Below are 22245 nucleotides of genomic sequence, written 5' to 3' on the forward strand. Positions count from 1 at the left end.
CAGGGGCCTGACCCTGCTTCAACCACAGTAGCTTGGTTTGTTTTTTAGAGGTCACAATCGTTGCTTTTCTTTAAAATTTATTTTATTTTTTTATTGAAGTATAGTTGATTTACAAGGTTGTGTTAGTTTCTGGTATATAGCTGTCAGTTTTACACACACACACACACACACACACACACACACACACACACACACACACTGAAAGTTGCTTAGTCTCTTTGCCACCCCATAGACTCTACAGACCATGGAATCCTCCTCGCCAGAATACTAGCCGTTCCCTTCTCCAGGGCATCTTCCCCACTCAGCGATCGAACACGGCACGGGTCTCCTGCATTGCAGGTGGATTCTTCACCAGCTGAGCCACCAGGAAAGCCCCTTACACACACACACACACACACACACACACACACACACACACACACGGGACTTTCCTGGTGGCTCAGGTGGTAATGAATCCACCTGCAATGCGGGAGACCCGGGTTTGATCCCTGGGTGGGGAAGATCCCCTCGAGAAGGAATCAGCTACCCTCTCCAGTATTCTTGCCTGGGAAATCCCATGGACAGAGGAGTCTGGTGGGCTATAGTCTATGGGATCACAAGAGTTGGTCTTGACTTAGCAATTAAACCACCATATATATATGAGATATATATATCATATATATATCTCATATATATTAATATATATGAGATATATATATTTCCATCATGGTTTATTGCAACATACTGAATATAGTTCCCTGTGCTATACAGTAGGACCTTGTTATCAGTTTATATACAGTAGTATATATCTTAATCCTGACTCCTAATTTATCCCTCTCTCCCTTTCCTCTTTGGTAATCATAAGTTTGTCTTCTATGTCTATGAGTCTGTTTCTGTTTTGTAAGTAAGTTCATTTGTATCAAATTTTAGATTCCACATTTAAGTAATACATACAATATTTGTCTTTCTCTGTTTGACTTCGTTCACTTAGTATGATAATCTCTAGGTCATCCATGTTGCTGCAAATAGCATTGGTTTATTCTTTTTTATGGCTGGGTAGTATTCCATGGGGCTTCCCCGGTGGCTCAGTTGGTAAAGAATCGCCTACAATGCGGGAGACCTGGGTTTGATCCCTGGGTTGGGAAGATTCCCCTGGAGGATGGTGTGGCAACCCACTCCAGACTCTTTCCTGGAGAATCCCCATGGAAGGAGGAGCCTGGAGGGCTACGGTCCATGGGGCCCCGGAGTCGGGCATGCCTGAGCAACTAAGCACAGCACGGCACAGTACCCCGTTGTATATCTGTGCCACATCTTCTTTATCCATCCGTCTACTGATAGATATTTCGGTTGCTTGCATATGTTGGCTGTTGAAAATGGTGCTACTGTGAACTTTGGGGTGGTGGTGTTCTTAAGTTGCTAAGTCATGTACAACTCTCGGTGACCCCATAGACTGCAGCACACCAGGTTCTTCTGTCCTCCACTATCTCCCAGAGTTTGCTCAAAGAACATTGAGGTAAATGGATCTTCACATTATGGTTTTCTCCAGATATATACCCAGGAGTGGGATTACTAAATCATATGGCAACAGAATAGCTTGATTTGTATTCATTTCATAGAGTTGCCTTTCTCAGAAGAGTTTAGAGAAAAGTGTGCTTCAAATAGCTTTTTTTAAAAGGTGATGTTTTAAAAGCAATTAAAAAGAAGTTGGAATGATAGATAAATAACAAGCTGGCTAGATGGGATAGGTTACATAATAAAATAAGTATAATAAAACATTAGCAGTAGAATATTGTTTTGGATATATAAGTGTTCACTGTAAGGTTCTTTCTACTTTTCTGAATTTGAAATTTGTCATAATAAGATGTAGGAGAAATTGAGTAGATCATTTCTCAAAGTCCTTTCCTATTTTTTAAAAATGAGGTTTCCTGTGTTTCTGTGTACCATCACTGTGTCAGTGTACATCTTTTTAATGAATGTGAATGTGAGAGAGTTAGTCATTGTTGGATTGTGCCATTAAAAAAAAAATTTGCTGAGGGAAACAAAATCAGTCATCAGTCACTTTCTTCTCCACCTGCCTACTCCACGACTTGAAAATGACAAATTTGGTTGGTTTCAGACTCTCCCATTGGAAAGCTGTGAAGTCTGTAGTGCTCCACATGAAAGACATTTTTAGGTATAAACATCTCCTGTTTCAGGGCAGAGAGTCCTTTTGGATCCGTCCCTAGTGGAGGTTTCTTGAAACTCTCTAGCCCCAATAAAGACACAGTGTTCCTATTCCCTCGCTTTGGCAGAGTCTTAGGAAGCAAGGGGAGAGAAACGTTCACCCAGAAAGATCTAGAAGCCTGGAGAAAACCCCAGCAGAGGGCAGAGTGTTTATCCTAGGGGACCTGGTCACAGCACTTTGTTCCAGTTCGGTCTTCCCACCAAAGCCTCCCTTCAGCCCAAGAGGAAGTTTCACACCCCCTTGCTACGGCCGCAGAGCACATGTTGCAACGAACAGTGAATGGACTTTGTCCAGCTGGTTATTAGAATAACCTTGTCAGCACTTTCCGGGAGTTTATCGAGGATTTTTGCCAAACTATGATAAAGCAGCACGTTGAGCAGCCTCTGATGGCTGATGAGCTCGGAAGGCCCGTTAATTGACAAGAACTGCATGCGTCAATCTTCTGAGCCCCAAAAGTGAATCTCTTGTCTTGCAAGCCTCCCTTCACTGCCCTTTAGTAGATTCAGGTGGCCTTGCATCCACATCAAGCCCCCCTCCCACCTTTGTTCTCATGTGTTTCCTGAGTAATTAATCTCAGTGTGCTGGTATGGAAATAGTCTATTAAAAACACTCGGGCAGGACAGCAAGGAGAGGAAGGAAGGGGGATGAAGACTGGCAGAAGGAGGGAGGGAGCGAGTTGTGTGCTGGTCTAATTGGTTCTTTCACCTAATGGTAGTTTGTCAATTAAGGAGATACTTAGAGAAAGAGAAATTAATCCATATGGGTCAAAAGCAGCTATTAATTTTTAATCAAAACAAAATGTTCAACAAATTGTAGCTCTACTCAGTACAAATGCAGGCATGCCACTAGCCTCCTCCTGAAGGATTTGGGAGCAGTCACAAGAAAGCGGGGAGGGGGAACTTCCCAGGTGACCCAGTGGTGAAGAATCTGCCTGTCAACGTAGGAGACATAGGAGATGGGAGTCAGGAAGATCCCCTGGAGGAGGAAGTGGCAACCCACCCCAGTATTCTTGCCAACCCACCCCAGTATTCTTGCCTGGAAAATCCCATGGACAGAAGAGCCTGGCTACAGTCCGTGGGGCTGCATAGAGGCACACATGACTGAGCACGCACACGCACGCACTGTTAATTTAGAACAGACGTGTCTCCTCTTACAGCCCCCACCAGCTGAGCTCCTCACTGCCTCCTCTACCTTGTTTCTGCAGCATCTATTGCAATGCTTAACTTACAGTAGATACTCAGAAATGGAGCTTTTCTGGGAGTCTTTGAACCCCTGTCGCTTCGAGGTATTTCAGGTAGGTTTTAGGCATGACATGTATCCTCGAAGAACTTCCAGGCTGGTTGAGGAAATATTTGAATCCATCACAGAGTGGTTCAGAACAACATAGGAGCAAATGCTATACTGTGTGATGAGCTGAATGGAGGAGTGGCTTTTGTAGGACAGTCACTGTATGCAGTTCGCATAGATCAACTCCCTTAACCTCTGCAATGACACAGTGCAGTAGGCATCGTTTTTTTATCCCCATTTGAAAGGAAGGTCACTGAGTCATGGGAAGTTCAGATAACTTGCCCAGTGTTTCACAGCAAGCACAGTTAGTCTACTGCTGCTGCTGCTACTAAGTTGCTTCAGTCATGTCCGACTCTGCGCGACCCTATAGACGGCAGCCCACCAGGCCCCGCCATCCCTGGGATTCTCCAGGCAAGAACACTGGAGTGGGTTGCCATTTCCTTCTCCAATGCATGAAAGTGAAAAGTGAAAGTAAAGTCGCTCAGTCATGTCCAAATCCTAGCGACCCCATGGATTGCAGCCTACCAGACTCCTCCATCCATGGGATTTTCCATTCAAGAGTACTGGAGTGGGGTGCCATTGCCTTCTCCAGTTAGTCTACCAGAGGCTCCCATTACCCAGTGTTGTAAGCATCCAGTGGACTCGAGAGCTGGTGAGAGGCAGTGACGAAGAATGGTGGTTAAAGGATGAGTTGATCTTGGAAGGTGCTCGGGAAAAATACTCCCAGCAGGAGGAATGGTAAACAGCAAAGTTTTGGAGGAAAGGAGTGAGCTTCTGGGTAACTGAAATATGAGGTTGGCCAGATTAAGCAGGTCTAGGTTAATATACTTCTTGAATGCCAAGGGAAGAATTTGCATTGAGGTCACCCTGACATTTCTTCCTGTCTGTGGGCTGTTCCCCAGTACAGGGGAAGGTCCCTTTACCCCATTTCAGCACGTGGGCGTCATGCCTTCTTCATCATCACAATCTCCTCTGCCTCCCTCCCTCTAACAGCTTTCTTTTCATTTATGGCATTCTTAGCTTCTTCTGTTGCTTTTAGTCACTAAGTCATGTCTGACTCTTTTGTGACCACATGGACTGTAGCCCTCCAGGCTCTGGTCATCAGGATTTCCCGGGCAAGAATACTATAGTGGGTTCCATGCCCTCCTCCAGGGGATCTTCCTGACCCAGGGATCAAACCCAAGTCTCCTGCATTGGCAGATGGATTCTTTACCACTGAATCACCAGGGAAACCCCTTAGCTTATTTTGCTTCCCATTAAAAAAAAAAAAAAAAGAAAAGCAGGAAAAATCAAGAAAATTTACCACACAGCCTATTTCTATTGATTTTTAGAGACTGAATGAGGCTTTCTTCAGCCACTTCCTTGTGCCCAACCCCAGTTTGGTTCTTGGTCTTTAAGATGAAAACAACAACACGAAGAAAAAACCTTTTATGTCCTTCTGCCTTTCCCTGCTGATGAGAAAGCATCCCTAGGGATGGTTCTGTTCCCTGAAGACGTTTGTAGTGACATGATTTGGGGGCATCGGGAAGGACCGTATGCCGAGGGTGCCTCTCCAGGCTGCTGACAACAGCCTGACACCTGTCACTTGGGGACAAAACTTCTTCCCCACTGAGAGTTCAGGCTGCAAGTGCAGATATCCCATGATGGGCAACAGGGTGTGGAAAATACCTTCACGTTGGCTGAAAGAAGCTGGGGACAAGTCAGGAGAGGGAGAGTTCCTTGGATATTCTTTGCTTTCTCTCTGCTTTATCACCTGGCCTCTTTGAGCCACTGGGTTGATGATAATTGGTGGTAATTTACTTGGAAGCATCAGTGGACTGTGCTGTGACAAGGAAGGAGCTACTTGGGGACTAGAGGGCCCACATGCAGTGGACACTCAACCATCACATCCTGGAGCACTCGTCCCTGGTGTTGCCATAAACCAGGGAAGTGATCAAATTCACCACCAGGACTGTTCATAGAAGGGCAAAGCTTAGAGGGGGCTGAGCAGGTGTGCTGGTCAACCTGAAGGAGACAGATGAGCCACAACTAGACATTTGGACATCCTGGTACAAGGAGGTGGGAGGAGGAGTTGTCAGGAGGCTGCTGTGGAGAAGACAGGCTGAGGGTGGGGGAAAGAGGTCAGGGCAGCACAGCGAAGACTGGCCTCGGACAAGAGGTGGGAAGGAGGTAGACGGTGCCGGCAATGTGCTCATTCTATCTTTTAAACCTGGAAAACAATGGAGAAAACAGGTCACTGACTCTATGTGTTTGGTGGCAAAAAAAAATACAGAATTTGGATTTCTTGACTGGCACTAGCTTTAGGCTCTTAACCGGCAATGGAACTCATCCTTTCTGAGAAAGGGAGGTTCCTCAGGGATGCTGAGCAAAAAGTTGTTATATCAAGGGGAGGAAGACATTTTTGGTGTCTGGTGATTAATATGAGATGGCGATGTTAATTATGTAGCACTTACAGTCTCACCTATCAACATGTTAGAGTTCCAAACGTTATAATCGTGAAATTCAGTGTCTTCTATATGAAAAGCAGCTTCGCTACTCAGTCACAGCTGTTACTTGTACAGTCATTTATTCTTTCCATTGACACATGCTGATCAAAACCTACTGTGTGCTAGGTCATAAAGTACGCTCCAGGAACACAGCCACAAACAAAATGGACATGGTCCCCCCCTTAAAATTTAGTGTGAAATACAACTTTTAAATATCACTACTCTTTTGCCCTGGTTAAGATTTCTTTGTGGACAAATACATGATTAATTTTGTAGCTATTTCATGTACCTATGAATTAGAATGAGCAATTTCTTTTCACAGTTCAATACCTAGATCTCTATTAAATAAGATGTATTGCTATTATTTTTATTTATTTATTTTTTAATTTGGCCATGCCACACCACATGATAGTTCCACAACCAGGGATTGAACCCATGCCCTCTGCACGGCGTCTTGACCACTGGACCACCATGGAAGTCCTCAAGATGTATTGATTTTAAAAATTAGTGGGAGACAATGACATTAAACTGACATTGAAAAGATCAGTTGGAAGTCATGGTAGCATTTGAAAACGAGACAGAAAAGATTGAGTTTGTCCTTCAACAAGCTGACTGTGGCTGCTGTGTAGACAGTGGACTCTGGAAAGTAGAGTAGATGCAGAAGTTATGAGACTCCCTAAGGTCCAGGTGAGAGACTCAAGTAGGCAGTTGTGAGGTTTGAGAGAAGAAATGAGATACAGTTCATTGTGGATCTCAAATAAGCAAGATTTGGCAACTGATGGAAAATAATGGGAAACAGTTACCCACTTCCTCTGTTGGCCGGGGGACCTGAATGAGTTATTATTCACTTCATTTTTGTGTGCTCTCTCAGTCGTGTCTGACTCTTTGGAACCCCGTGGACTGTAGCCCGCCAGGCTCCTCTGCCCATGGGATTCTCCAGGCAAGACTAGTGAAGCGGGTTGCCATTTCCTACTCCAGGATATGTTCCTGACCCAGGGATCAAACTCGCATCTCTTGCATTGGTAGGCGGATCCTTTATGACTATACCACCTGGGAAGCCCTAGCTTCATTTTAAAGATAAGGAAATTGAGACTCCAGAGTGATGGAGATAAAGGTCTGCCTTCCCCCAGCCTCTGCGCTCTCCACCCACCCTACATGAAAGTGGGGTACACAGAGTTGGGTTTACCAGGAAGCTATGGAGTACAAGCCTCAAACCAGGGCCTCTTTACTCCCCAGGGCCTCTTGCAAAACCTAATACCTAATCTTATGTTCCCAACTTTGTGTCCTTTTTCTTACAAAGCACCCCTGGTAGGTATTTAGTCTTCAGCCTCCACAAAGCCTCTATCTTTCTCTAGCTGAGTAAGTATGACTTGGTGGATGAAGCGGGACTGAGACCTAATAGGGTGAGACCTAGGATGGGAATCTGACCTTATAGTTGCGGAAAGTTGAGTTTAGGTGAGGATCATTTTATTTGGGAGAGAAAAAGATGCTGTATCAAAGGTGTACATTTAACATTTCTTTTAATACTTAATTTATTGAATACTTCTATTATGTCAGGCACTATATTTGACTTTTTTTAATTTTTTTAATTATTATGTGATTTAAACCTTATATGACCCCCTGAAGTGGGTGCTTTCATTATCCCCATTTGATATGCAAAGAACCTGAGCCCCAGGGAGATTAAATAAGTGACCAAATTATCATTACTAAGTAGGTGAGCTGGACTGGCCTCTACGAGGCCTCACTTGAAAGCGTGAGGCTGTCTTTAACCCCCACTGCTGGCAGGACTGTTGTCCAAAGCCAGACCCTCTGATAGATTCTAAACTGATGTAATCAGCATTTCATCTTTTAGTGGTTAGAGGAAGCAAGGTCTAATTCTGCCCTGCTCCCCCACCACCACCACAAAAAAAAAAAAAAAGTCATTTGCTAGAATGTCAACAGCAGAAAGTAACCTTTCCATCTTCAGATTAAAAGATTGAGACTGTATCTAACACATGCCATAGATGAAGACAAGATTCTGAGGCTTGAAGGGTTTCAGATGTTCTATGAGGGAGAAGGGAAGCCCCTGGAAGGTCTTTGAACCATGCAAGTGGTTTAATCTGATTTGTGTTTTTGAAGAATCACCATAGGGTAGTGTGAGAGGCTGGCCCTTCAAGAATAGCATGAGACACATATGGCTTAGCAAGAGGGGATGGAAAAATGACCTGGAAATTTTAGTGAAGACTTATCATAATCTTAGCAAGAATGTTGTTTGCCTGAGGGGAAAGCCAACAGTATTAAATGTTGTAGTTAAAGTGACCAGTGGGCAATGTTTTTCATCCCCGTGTCCCCCTCACCCTCCTCTGTCTCTGAAGTTAGGATGAGGACCCAGTTAGTGGTCAGCAAAGCTTCCCTATGACCTCAGCCTCTTATTGAGGTGGCCATTAGCAGCCCCACCTAGCAGTCTCTAGACTGTAAACCTCCCAGCAGAGAAAGAGGAACATCAGAGGACCAGCTGCAATATTTGGTCATCCAGACTGGCAGAAGGAAGAGGGAACATTCAGTGTCATGAAAGATTCATGGTCAGGTTGGTCACTGGCCTGAGGGTCTCCTTGGTGGAGGAGATTAAACTTGACCACAGTGGCTATTACCGTAGCAGATGTCTAGTCTGTATATAAAATATATAGTCAACACTGTCTCAACGTATCTGGTCAATACAGGATCGGGGGTATATTACCTGAGACTGGACAAGCTTTAAATATATTTATGGAGAATTTCAGTCAGTGAGCAGACACAGTGCAGTGTCTGAATACAGGAGGTAGGAAGGGAAAGAATCACAAGGATAAGAAAAAGCAGAGAAAGGGACGCCATGGGTTGTGGGTGGGGTCTTCACCTCTGGCCCCGAAGGGGGCAGCCACGGTGGCTTGGTTCTCCCCCGTCCCCGCCCCCCCATTTCTCTTACCCTCCAGCCAAACCAGTAACAAACGGCATTGTATAGTAGTCTGTGTCAGACATAAAAGCCGTGGGGATCTGACCCCCGGCAGTGTGTTTTCAGCCTGTGAATTTCCTGGATATCTTTACAGGGAATCATTCCTGGGGAAGGGCAGGCTGGAAATAATATAAGGAGATCAAGGAGGAAGTCAAGCAAGTGACACCTTTAAACAGGCGAAGCGAGGCTGGCTCTTCCCCTGGGACAGAGTTATGCAGAGCTGTAATTAACCCAGCAGCCCACTGGATATGTCTATTTCACTGCACAAAGGCTGTTGAAAGAAGGATTCTTGAAGAAAGAGGTTCCAATTCAAATGGTATTTGAGTAAGTCCCTCGTTGGATATACTGTTTCTAGAGTTTATGGCTATAATCAACAAAACATGGACTTTTCTTTCATGCAGGTTTTTCTTATGACTTTCCTAGTACTGATCTTTAAACAGAAAGAAAAAAGGGCATCTAGAACTGGCTGGGGGTGGGATGGGGAGAAAGGGAGGGAGATAAATGGCTAGAATCAGATTAAGGACTTTGGTTTTTGTCTGAGGATCCTGAAAACGTTAAAGGAGCAGGTGTGTCATCCTTTCATACATTGAGGCTCTGACATATGGAAGAAAATTGTCAGCTTTGTGTTCAAATATCTTCAGATTACTTAATTTGCCTCCCTAACGTCATTCATTTGTTTAACAAATACTTTTTTACATGCCTCCTATGTGTCAGGCATTGTTATAAACACTAGAGCTAATAGTGAGGAGAGATTGACAAAGACACGTAAATATACAGACTAGTATATCGGATGATTGTGTTATAATAGAGAAAAATAGCAGGGAGGGAGACAAGAGGAGGAAGGGGTGTGATACGGACAAGGAAGGCCTCACGAGAAGGTGACATTTGGGCAAAGATCTGAAGGAAATGAGACAGAGATGTACAGGGTTTGGGGTGGGCAAGGTGAGGCTGCGTGTGTTGGCAGCATCCCAGACCAACTGTACAAGAAATGCAAGGCCCCAGGTAGGAGCATGTGTTTAAGGAATAGTAGCAAGAAAACCATTGGGGTTACAGTGGAATGAGAAAGGGCAGGACCAGTGTGGGATGAAAGCAAAGTTGCTTGTTTGTGAGTTTTTTGATTTTGGGTTGTGCTCTTTTTTTGTTGTTTTTTTTGGTTTGGGGCTTGATTTGGGGGAGTAACCATACAGTCTTATAAAGGGACATTAGAGGGGCTATCTCCTCCAATGGGTCTCACCAGTCCCTGCTCTTGGTTGAACGTGGAGAAGCCGACTGTGTGTGTGTGTGTGTGTCTGTGTAATGGATTGGAGGATATTTTATCTGCAAGTGTTCCAAAACATTCTTTAAAATAATTACCAGCCACTAAAAACGTATTTGTTAGCTACAATGAGGCAAGCTTTGTTTAAAAGGTTTTGGGAAACTCACCATCCATAATCAAGATTTCAACACACCAGTCTGCATTTTTAGGGTAATATATCTGTAAGTAGAAACAGACGGTATTCGGAGAAAGACATTAGTTTCTGAGGTCTGGCCAGCTCCTGTTCTTACCCCTTCTGTCATCTCTGATTGGATTAGACGTCACCGAAAATACCTCAGATCCTTGTTTCATGTTAAGTTTAACCCCTCCAGTTGAATCCCATCCTTGCGGAGCTCCGCGGAGAGAAATTAAATTTCTCTCACCAGAGCCATGGCACTGACTGAGGTATCAAGGGTCTACATCAGTAAACTTGGCTGGTTACAAGATGTATGTCCTTCCCAAGGCCCTGTAGCTGTTAAGTTGGCCCTTTGCAATCACAGTCTGATCTTTCATTTTCCCGTAATGCAGTTAGACAACCTAGTTATTCAGGCGAAGACTTCTCTGGTTTTCATTATCCCCAAATAACATCTGATGCTGAGATGGGGAAGATGGGAACGGGGGGCGGGGGTGGGGGGGGTGGGGAGAGTCCAACGTTTTTCACAGCCTGTGTGAAACGCTTAATATCTGAAAGTCTTTAAAATATACTGTACACAGACATTCCAGTTTTATAAAATGGACATAACGTCTTCAAAAGCTTTATGAATTTCAGCATGTAACCAGAGTCCACGTTGGCCTGTTTTAAATAAGCCATAACGGCCTGGCAGCAAACCTGCATAGTTAGCAAATCCCCTCTCTGTTTATGAGCAGTCATTCCTCAGCAGGTCACTGCAAAATACTAGCTCTGTCAGTTTCCGCGGCCTCTGGAAGTCGGTCTGGGTGCCGATTTCGTCCTGATTCTGGTTTTGAGAGCACGAAACCAAGGGCATCACAGGAAGGTGATGCTGTGTTTAGATTTTAATGAAACGGCGTGACCCCGAGTGGCTGGAGAGAATACGTCCAGGCTGCTCACATCCTGCCGGGAGGCTGGGTCTCCAGGTACCTTCCACGTCACGGCGCCACACAGAGCACGCCCACCCTTTCCTCCTAGAGCATTCTCAGCCCAGAAGGTGTAATTTTTTTACTTCCTCAGGAGGGCAGCCCTTCAAGCGATGCTTTTTTTTTTAGGTGAAGATCTTCTTTCCACAAAAGTCAAAGCATAAAATTTGCCGGGACAAACCCAATTCTAGCCCATCAGCTGTCTTGTGTCTAATGTATCAGGCACAGTCATGTTTCTCAAGGCCGAGGGCCCCTGTGTTACCAGCTCCCATATTTCAAGGAAATTTGCTGGCTCCCGTGATAGAATCATACCGCTTCTCCCAGCAGGGCAAGAGGAGAAAGATGTCCGTATGTTTAAAAGCACCTCAGCCTTCAAGCGCAGACACTTGTGCCCACGGATTCACCTTGGCCCTGACGACCCCTTAGAAGTCAGCAGCCACATTCCAAACTGGGTTCGGGGGACCCTCCAGACCCCTTGGCACTCTGGCATCCAAAGCTCCTTTAATTACCAACAGTGCCACAGCAAACAGGCTGGAGCATTGAAATAAGACTGATCCAAAGGCTGTGAGCTGAAGAATTCTCACAGAGGCTAACGTGATTAGGAGATAAAATTTACTCCCTTTCATTGTGGGGCCCCAACGGGGCGGCCTCCCCCTTTGGTGTTCTGGCCTCGCAGCAGCTACCACTTGGAAGCCTGGCCTCCTGGGAGTCCCTTGGTCGCGTCCTATTGCTTCCCAGGACAGATCCCAGAGTCTCTCAGAGAAGACAGAAGTTTTCTTTCTCTTTGACTTAGAATACCACCCCCTAAACATCCTTTCAGCATTTAGGGCCCACTACACATCCGTCAAAAGCGTGGATTGGAAAGGCTCTATAGTTCCTTTTGTGATAAGGGTTGTGTGAGTATAACCACCCGTGTGTCATGGAAAGCTCCCTTCTGTTTACCTCGTTTATTCATCATGTTTAGAGGAGGCACCGTTCAGGGTGGGCAGTCAAGTTTAAGCCCTTGTTCATGATCTTGATTTTATTGCCTGTAGCTATGGCCTCTCAGTCAATGACGTCCCCAGAGATGTCAGAACTCGTGCAGGAAAACCCATTTAATTGGGACGCACTGTGGGGAACCAGGAAACAGATCTTAAAGCACTTTATGGCAGAAGCTGTTGATCAGGAAACGAGATGTTTTCCTTTCCTTCAGTCCAGGTCTGGCTCCAAGTCCTTCAGGGAGATCTGGGGGCCTGTCTCCATCTCCACTGAAATGGAGCCTGTCACTTCTTTGAATCAGGTTACCCCCGAGGGCAGTGATCTCTCTCTGTGCTTTTTTGTTCGTTTGTTATTCTCTTTCTGAAGATGTAAGCGGCAGGCCTTAAGCCCCTGGAATCTCCATCTAGAGGCCATGCATGTGTGGAGTGTGGTATATGGAGGGCCTCCTGTACACACTATCTGCTGCCCCTTGGCCAGATAGCAAGTTACCAGGTTTTTCTTTGAGGCAGACAAACCTTACCTATCCCTAGTGTGCACACTCTTCAGCTGTGGAGGAGGGGAGCTGGTTTAATATTAACACATGTTCTGCAGTGGTTTGTTGTTTGGTTGCTAAGTTGCCTCTGACTCTTTGTGAACCCTATGAATTGCAGCACACCAGGCTTCCCTGTCTATCACCAACTCCCAAAGCTTGCTTAAACTCAAATCCATTGAGTCAATGATGCCATCCAACCATCTGATCCTCTGTCATCCCCTTCTCCTCCTGCCCTGAACCTTCCCCAGCATCAGGGACTTTTCCAGTGAGTCAATTCTTCACAGCAGGTGGCCCAAGTATTGGAGCTTCAGCTTCAGCATCAGTCCTTCCAGTGAGCATTGAAGGTTGATTTCCTTTAGGGTTGACTGGTTTGATCTCCTTGCTTTCCAAGGGACTCTTTAAGAATCTTCTCCAATTAAAAAAATACATTTGAATCGGTTCTACTGAGATGGATGAAACTGGAGCCCATTATACAGAGTGAAGTAAGCCAGAAAGAAAAACAACAATACAGTATACTAATGCATATATATGGAATTTGAAAGATGGTAACGATAACCCTATATGCGAGACAGAATAAGAGACACAGATGCATAGAACAATTTTATGGACTCTGAGGGAGAAAGTGAGGGTGGGACGTTCTGGGAGAATAGCATTGAAACATGTATATTATCATATGTGAAACAGAACACCATTCCATGTTCGATGCATGAGACAAAGGCTCAGGGCCAGGGCAATGGGATGACCCAGAGGGATGGGATGGGGAGGGAGGTGGGTGGGGGGTCCAGGAAGGGGAACACATGTAGACCCATGGCTGATTCATGTCAATGTATGGCAAAAACTATTACAATATTGTAAAGTAATTAGCCCCCAACTAAAATAAATAAATTTATAAAAAAAAAAAAAAGAATCTTCTCCAGCACCACAGTTTGAAACCATCGGTTCTTCAGCACTCAGCCTTGATGGTATAACTCTCACATCCGTATACGACTACTGGAAAAACTATAGCTTTCACTAGACAGACCTCCACTGGGCATATATGATTGGATCCAATCTTTTCTATCCTTCACGCTCAGCTCAGGTTCTGCCTCCCCAGTGAAGTGCCCCTAGGAGGAATGATCTCTCCTGTCTTTATCAAATCATAGCATTTCTCTGCACTCTTTTTTTTTTTTTTCCTTGATAACATCGACTTCTTTTATTTCTAGTTAGTGCTTTTCACCCTAGTGTCCCAAGCGCTGTCTAAGGACCTGAATGGCTGGGAGCACATCTTCTACTTCTTTACAACTTTGTTAATTCTCCCCGCTGTGCCTCACACACAGTGCTTAGCATTTCTGCTAAGTCCATTTGAAAAGAAAGAGGCTGCCAGTGGGTAGATCGCTGTGCTGAATCCTCCCAGGGGCCCAGGGAGTGTGAATGAGGCTCTCTACAGGAATGTATAGCCTAAGGAGAATAAAGAGGAGATGACAAAACTACAGGAAAAGTCAACTTATAATTCGGTTCCATATAGGTGTGTGTCTGTGTGTGTGTGTGTGTGTGTGTGTGTGTTAATCACTCGTGTCCCACTATTTCTGATGCCATTGACTGTAGCCCGCCAGGCTCCTCTGTCCTTGAAATTCTCCAGACAAGAATACTCAAGTGGGTAGCCATTCCCTTCTCCAGGGGAATCTTCCCAACCCAGGGATTGAACCCATGTTTTCCGCACTGCAGGCAGATTCTTTACCATCTGAGCCACCAGGGAAGCCCTCCATGGGGGAGGATCTGTGTCCAAAAAAGGATAAGGGCCCATGATGCTGATCACGAAAGTTTGCGTATGTTCTTTCTTTTAACCGTTTTTAAGAAAAATATTTGTTTCTTTGGCTGCATCAGGTCTTAGTTTTTTGTGTGATGTCATGAGGGACCTTTCATTGTGGCACACGGGCTCTCAAGGGCTCAGTAGCCCCTCAGGCATGTAGGATCTTAGTTCCCAGACCAGGAATTGAACCCGAGTCTCCTGCATTGCCTGGTGCATTCTTAGCCACGGGCCCACCAGGGAAGCCCAGTTTGCCTGTGTTCTTGCCCATCCCCAGAAACCTCTGGAAGGCAGAGGGCACTAGACTCTATCAGTCTAGTTCCTTTGTCTAGGGAGTGAGGCTGTGATTTGTTCGAGGGTGGGGGTGAGGAGGACTGGGATTCAGACAGGCTTGTATGCCCCACGGTGAGAGCCAAACGGTGTCTCTGTGACTCGCCCTCTCCCCTCACTTCTGACTCACTGCCCTGTGCCCTGCTTGATGCCAACCCTATAAATGGATTGAGGAAGTTAACCATACTGCCCGCTATTATTAAACAAGACCACAGACAAAGAGCCTTTTGAGCAGTGATAACAGTTGCTGTTTGAACCAGAAAGGAATTGTCCAAAGACAATCCGTCTCTTGACGCATGAGTAAATTAGAGTCCTCGCATGCTGGTAGTTTGTTACAATGTCATAAAAGTACAGGTAAGTTTTCTTAAGGCCTGTGCTGAGTGGATTGTTTCAGAGATTTTAAAGTGGAGGTGAGATTGTTATCTGGTTTAAGTGTTCATCTTCATGAGGTCAGAAGGCCAGAGTAAATGATCTTCCAACGTGCTCAGACTACCGTGTGTCCACCTGTATTACCATTAAACTATCCCTGTAGGAACAAGACTTGGGTTTAGATTCTGACTCTAGCACTTAAAAGCTTGGTAGCCTTCTTAGTTAACTTCTTAGAGCCTATTTTCTCACTGGTAAGACGAGCACGGTAATGCCTATCTCAGAAATTTAATGTAATGATTGATTATGGTGAGTGTGAACACCAGTGCCTGATAGAACTCAGTAACTGTGGTCATTGCGAGATTTTTTTTCCCCCTTTTCCCCCTTAAATGTTGCCTCTATTATCATCTGCAAAACCTCTGTTGTGTAGAAAATAACTTCCAAGCCACCAAAGGAAGCCTTCTGCTGAAATTTTTATCAAAGATAGAATTAAACACTTTGCAAAGGAGTATTTGCTAAAGAATGGCCAGGCATTTATAATTTCTGATATTTAATACCTAATTATCCACCTTCCCCAGTTGTGGAGAATATGACAACTGGTCAGGAAGTATTGCCTGTGAGCGTTTGATTATATCCCTTCCTGAGCCTAGAACTTGAGTTTACATTCAGAGCCGGAGACCCCAGATTTCTTCCCCAAAAGGGAGCAATTTAAGCAAGCTGAAATAGCCTCTCCCTTCCTTCAGGGAGTTTTCCAGGTCTTTTCTGAGTTCCTAGTAAGTTCTAGGGCTTCCCTGGTGGCTCAGTGGTAAAGAATCCACTTGCCAATGCAGGAGATGCGTGTTCGATCCCTGGATCAGTAAGAGGCCGTGGAGAAGGAAATGGCAACCCACTTCAGCATTCTTGCCTGGCAGATCCCATGGACAGAGGAGCCTAGTGGTCTAAAGCCCATAATGTCATGAAGAGTCGGACACAACTTAGCAACTGAGCACACACACACATGCGTAAAGTCGCAGAGGATATTCTGTTTGGATAAAATTTAGCTGCTTTGACCTATAGAAAGAAATTGCCACATACACTCTGTTTTGACCTCCTAGCACCCTTGGACAGTTCCAGACTGGCCCCAGGCCTTAAGAGAACTGTACCATCCTCTCTTGTGGAAAACATTCCTTTTAATTGAGTCAGTTTTTGCCCAGCTCTTCCTTTCTCAGGCATCCTTTTCCGTTTCCAGCAGCAGGATCTGTGAGGGGCGGTGACACAGCCATCATGTAGATGAGTTCTAACATCTCATCTTCCCGCTGAAAGACAGACAGACATACCAAATGTGTCTGCCTGTCCCCAGGGAGGGAGAAGAAATGACAGGCAGGTTTTGTGGAGAGAAACTCACACCCTGAAGTCACTTTATGAAGAAACTAACTTTGAGTGTCTTCTTCAAGGTTAAGCTCACCGGGGGGTGGATGGAACCTGGCCAGAGGCGGTGAACTTCTCACAGAGGGCATTCTCGGACTCGCCCTCTGCTCCGCGGATCACTGCCCTCCCATTACTCTGCCAGCACGTACCTGATTTGGTCCACATTTCCATAATTAATTTCTAACAGCAATAACCCCAAGATGAGCCTATTTATAGGTTTGTGCAAGCTGGGTAAGAATATAGATTAAATCTAGGGTCATTAACAGACTTTAAGTACTTGGGAGAGTTTTGTGATTTGACAATAATATGATTAAAAGGCCTCCATCCTTGATACATATCGGCAATCCACAAGTTTACTTCCCTTCCCAAGCTTAGAAACAATGAAATAGCGAAATAATAAGCATACCACCCTCCCAACCACCAGAGATGTGTTGTCACTGGGAAATGACTGTCATTTCACCTGCCCCTGATCTTGACCCCGGTGGGCAGTGATGGCCCAAGTGTCTGACAGCTGCTACCCCACAGCTTGAGAATCCCTGAGACTTGGTCCTGGTCCTCAATAGAATAGCAAGCATGTCCCCAGCAGTCCTGCGGGGAGTGTTGCTGTGACCATCCCAAGGAACAGAGTTGAGTGTGTGAGAAGGGCAGCCTTTATTTGAAAGGATGCTGTTATGACTCAGACTGCTCTGCAGACCCAGTCTGATTTCCTTTCTTCCTTTTTTTGTTCTGATTGTTACCTTTTTGAAAAATAACAGGCATTGCTTTTCTGTTATGAAAGTAAGACAGTTTCAATATCAAAAATCAAGCTAAGTACAGAGAAGAAAATAAAGATCACTGACAATTCCACCACCCAGAAATAACCGCTGCTAAGTTTCTGTGTATCCTTCTAATAGAGTCTTCATTCTGACATCACACTAGCAGAGCTGCTCTCCGGGCAGGGAAGCCTCGCGTTAGATGGCTTGCTTTGGCAGGTGTGCTTTCTTTGGCGGATACTATCATATGTTCCAGGGGTGATAGATAATTCACCGCCAGTAATGAATGACTGGTGCCTCCTCATGCCACTGTCAGGAGCCTTCTCAGAAAACCACCACCCAGAGGCGCTTCCCCTGACTCTCTCCTTTCCTTTTAAATTGACTCAATCCATCCAACCCTATATATCCTTTCCCCCACCCCTTCCATCCTCTTTAAGACCATAATTTCTTTTTTAATTTTTAATTTTTAAATTATGTAAATATAACACATTTGCAGGAGACTTGGAAAATACAGAAAAAAGTTACACATAGTTCCACTATATTTTGCAATTATTTTTTTAAGTAGAGACCCTTTGCGACCCCGTGGACTGTACTGTCCATGGATTTATCCCACAAGAATACTGGAGTGGGTTGCCATTTCCTTCTCCAGGGGATCTTCCTGACCCAGGGATCCAACCTGGGTCTCCCACAGGCAGAATCTGCAGGCAGATTCTTTACCATCTGAGCCACCCGGGAAGTCCCAAGTTAAGATTTTCAGTTGGAGTTTCAATATCAAACTCTCAAAAATTAATAGAATAAATATACAAAGAAGTAGAAGAATATAGTAGGCCTGAAAAGCACATGAACCAATTCAACATAATTAAGATTTATACAATTTTGACACAGTAGTAGGATACAAATTCTGTTCAAGTTCCTATAGATTGTAAACTAGGAGACACTAGAATATATCCAGGGACAGAAAACAAGGTGCAAAAATTACATGGTCTTAAAGGTATTGAAATCACACAGAGTCTGTTCTCTTAACACTTTGCAATTAGGTTAGAAATCAGTATCAAAAGATATTTGAAAATACCCCACATATTTTCAAGTGCAGTGTGACATTTACCAGGAGAGATCTTAAGACTTAGCCATTGAAAGCCTCAGTAAAGTTAAACTGAAAAAAAAAAAAAAAAAACCAGAGGGTGATTGCAGAGAAGAAAGCATTTAAATGATAAATTAGTATCAAAATGAGAAATTAATATTAAAGATACTTTAAACAAAATGCCATGTATTTGGAAATTAAATGTCCACTTTTAAATGATGAGTGCATCTAAGAAGCCATAACAAGGAAAATTAGAAACTATTTGTAACAGAATAAAAAGAGATCATAACTACTTCTTCTAAATCTCTCACAAGTCCTTAATGTCCTACTCCAACATAGAGGGTACCATGCCTATTGTTGGTGGTCCTTACTTGTTTTTTGCCTTTACTCTAGTGTTTTTAAATATCAAACTGGCTGCAAAACTCTTCAAGTCAAATTAAAGTCACCATGGATAAGATCATCATTAGAGATGACACATACACAAATAATTATGAATTTCAGTTGTTTTATTTTTTTAAATGAATTTACACATGTTGAGCTCCTTGAAAGTAGAGATTAGATATGATTTCACCAGACCCTTAACAGAGTATTTGGCTTATTATAAATACTTGATTAATATTTATTGAAATAAGATGAAAATGAAGAGAAAATTTAATTACCCAGTCTACTTTTTTATCTCCATAGTTTAAGTGCAGACAGAAAAGGAGGTCATATAAAAATGATGAAAAAATAGTATCTTAGAACAATTTTTATGATATATCAGTGTATTTTTTTTGTGCTATGGTATCACTATTAACCCAAGTAAGGAACCTCTTTAATGATTTTTTAAAATCTTGGCGATGCCCTTTTCACTTCTTTCCTAAATGAACATTAATATAAAGCCATAAAAATCCCCTTGGAGGGCTTTATGAATTACTGCAGTGTAAGATGGGGGAAAGGCCATTTGCAGTCATTTGTTATATGGAGCTTGATTCTGAAACCTAGTACCGCCCTGACCCTTCAGGGGCATACTTGAAGGCATGGAGCTTTTCTTAAGGACAGTAAGCACTGGCCTTTCTCCCCAGACAGCCCCAAATATGTCCTACACATACCATTTCCCCCAAGTCAGCAATGTCAGCCGCAGCCCTGCCTTCTGCAAGCAGCCCAGATGTGCGGGGAAGGGGAGCAGACATTAATAATGATACATTGAATAGCTCTTCCTCTGTAACGTAGATTGATTTTCAGTTCACCTGCATAAATCATTTTTTACCATATGACTCTTTGGTCATTTAGTACTTGAAAAGAATGATGCCAAAGACTAGACACCGGCCTAGGGCAATGGTTTTCAAACTCTTTTTACCTGGTAGGCTGTTTGTCTGTTTCTCTGGGACCTGTGACGGGGACAGAAGCCTAATCTATAAAGAGAGGTGCGTGTTTGCGGGCCCGGAGCACGCCCTCCCCCCTGTGCTAACCCGAAGTCAACATCTTGGAGATCACTTTGAAAAACCCCAGGCCTATAGAAACCAAGAGAGAAGAGGGTGAAAGGGAAACACAGGAAAGAAAGATGTCATGAAGATGATAAAAATAATAGCAGCTCACTTTTTTTGAGGCCTTCCCGTGTGCCAGGTACCACAGTAAATACCAATTTGCCTCAGGAAAAAAAAAAAAAAGACAAATTGTGATGTCTGAGACAGAGTATAGCATCGACTGCCTGAAAACACTTCAGCAGGAGATTGAATTGTTTGCAGGAAGGCAACAGGCCAGGTTATCTTGAGAAATCTCTCTCTCACTTCAGTTGACTTTAGCCTCCATTGCTCTGTTGGAATGGATCTCTCTAGAGTGAGATCAAGAAAAAAATAAGTAAAACAGAAATGTTCACTCTGTGTGTGTGTGAGAGAGAGAGAGGGAGAGAGATACAGGCCGTCAGGCACACTGAGTTGCACATAAGGTAACACATGTACTATTTTAAGGGTCATTCAGAACTTTAAGGTAGAAATAGCTCAGAAAAAATGATAAAATAACAAGATATGTGCCTTTGTCAAGATGGTTGGCTGTACCCTTGGATGCGTGTTTTGACAGATCATAAATTCACAGAACAAAACAAGTCCTTAAGACTCACCTAATTTCAGTCCCGTCTTGTCACTTTGGACGAAAGACTGTCTGAACCAAGCCAGCAGGGAGGCCCACTTAGTCTTCTTTGCATCTTCATTCCTGAGCATCCTCGGATGACGCAGGTGATCAAGACCAACCCCAAGAAGCTCCTTACGCCCGAGGACCACCTGATGAGCTGGTCCTTGAGTCGGTCAGTCCACAGCCTTCCTTGTTCTGTGCTGGGACCCCATGTCTGGGACTCCTTGTGAAAGTAGAGAGGCGGAGGAACTTGGTCTAGGTGGGAAGTTAGACAGACCGAGGAAAACATGGTGGGCTGCCAGGAAACAATGAGCGTGGAGGAGCTCAGAGAACGTCATTTCCAGGCTGATTAGGGACGAGTTCAAGGAGAAGGAGACATTGAAGCAGGCTCAAAGGTTGGTAGGATTTGGGCCGCTGGGGTGGCAGCATGTGCATACCACCAGTTAGCACCATGCACATTTGACAGCTCTGAGACATGTCTAGGGGAATCCCGGAGTCACACTGAAGAACACCACGGAGGGCACGCCCAGGGTGGACCATGACAAGTGTTGAATGCCTGCCTACAACATCGGGGGCCTCTTAAATATTTTTGAGCAGGGAAGGAATGCAAGGAAATTAGTGAAGCTGGTTCAACTTTTAAACCACATATCAATATAAAACTGCGGGCTCAGAGCTTCTGTGCCCACCAGATTGTGGATTTGTTTAGAAAGCACATGTGAGGAACAACCCAAAGAAGAATCCTTTCTTCTGGAGCCCTGACTGAGGGACACGGAAGTTAGCAGTTAGCTCTTTCATCAGATCAGCCTCTTAGAACTTGAGTAAATGTCACACGATGGGCTTTCAATCAGAGCAAGCTCGACAATAACAGCAAACTGTGCATCTGGAATTGCTCTTGCAGCCTTCTGACTTTCCAGAACTGAATTGGAGGGAGTAGGGCCTGCCCAGCCATTCCCCCAAGCGGCTCTCACACTCCATGCAGTATCCCTTTGGGTCCAGTTCACACTCCTCACTGTGGCCCATTTAACTGCACTGGGCCTGTCGCAGACCTTCAGATATTTAATTTGTAAACACTTAATAAAGCACTGTCAGTAGGTCAACTTGTCTCCTCTGTCGGCCACATCAAAATCAATACGTCCCTTGGGTGTTCTGCCATGATTGTCTGGGCCGGGGAATCTAATAGGATTAAGTGTTTGGGGTCCTATCTGACGCCACAGTCCACAGTCCTAGTTAGATGAGGTTAAAGACTGGCTTGCCATTGTGGAGGCACGACTGCTTAGGGGTCTGAAAAATCATTAAAGCTTGTCCTCTTAAACGTTGATTGTTCCCTGGTGATTTATTGACAAAACACAAAAAAGTGCTCTATACTGCACTCTAATTATATGTATGAGGCCATAAGATCTCATGGGAAATTAAATAAAATTTACAGCTTGATGGTTTTATGCTCCTGGGAGACATACCTTCTTAATAAGATCTTATAGCTGGGAATATTTATGAGGTTAAAGTCCGTGGGCTTGAGCAAAGACCTAACCTTTCCATGGGAGGGGGCAGGGGGGTGGGTTTTGATTTCTTTG

The 22245-nt window shown here is 44.3% G+C and overlaps 1 protein-coding gene and 1 long non-coding RNA gene across 8 annotated transcripts in view; both read left to right on the plus strand.

Annotated features, from left to right (window-relative positions):
• Nucleotides 1-22245, plus strand: part of AUTS2 (activator of transcription and developmental regulator AUTS2) — a 1212852-nt gene that overhangs the window by 888598 nt on the left and 302009 nt on the right. The gene's annotated exons all lie outside the window — the stretch shown is intronic.
• On the plus strand, nt 14026-18658 carry LOC145532609 (uncharacterized). The gene is made up of 2 exons (XR_014073427.1): nt 14026-14423; nt 16250-18658. It is a non-coding gene; the product is annotated as an uncharacterized LOC145532609 (long non-coding RNA).

Source organism: Giraffa tippelskirchi, chromosome 13, assembly GCF_054371585.1.
Source record: "Giraffa tippelskirchi isolate mGirTip1 chromosome 13, T2T-mGirTip1v1.2.pri, whole genome shotgun sequence".
Classification (NCBI taxonomy): domain Eukaryota; kingdom Metazoa; phylum Chordata; class Mammalia; order Artiodactyla; family Giraffidae; genus Giraffa; species Giraffa tippelskirchi.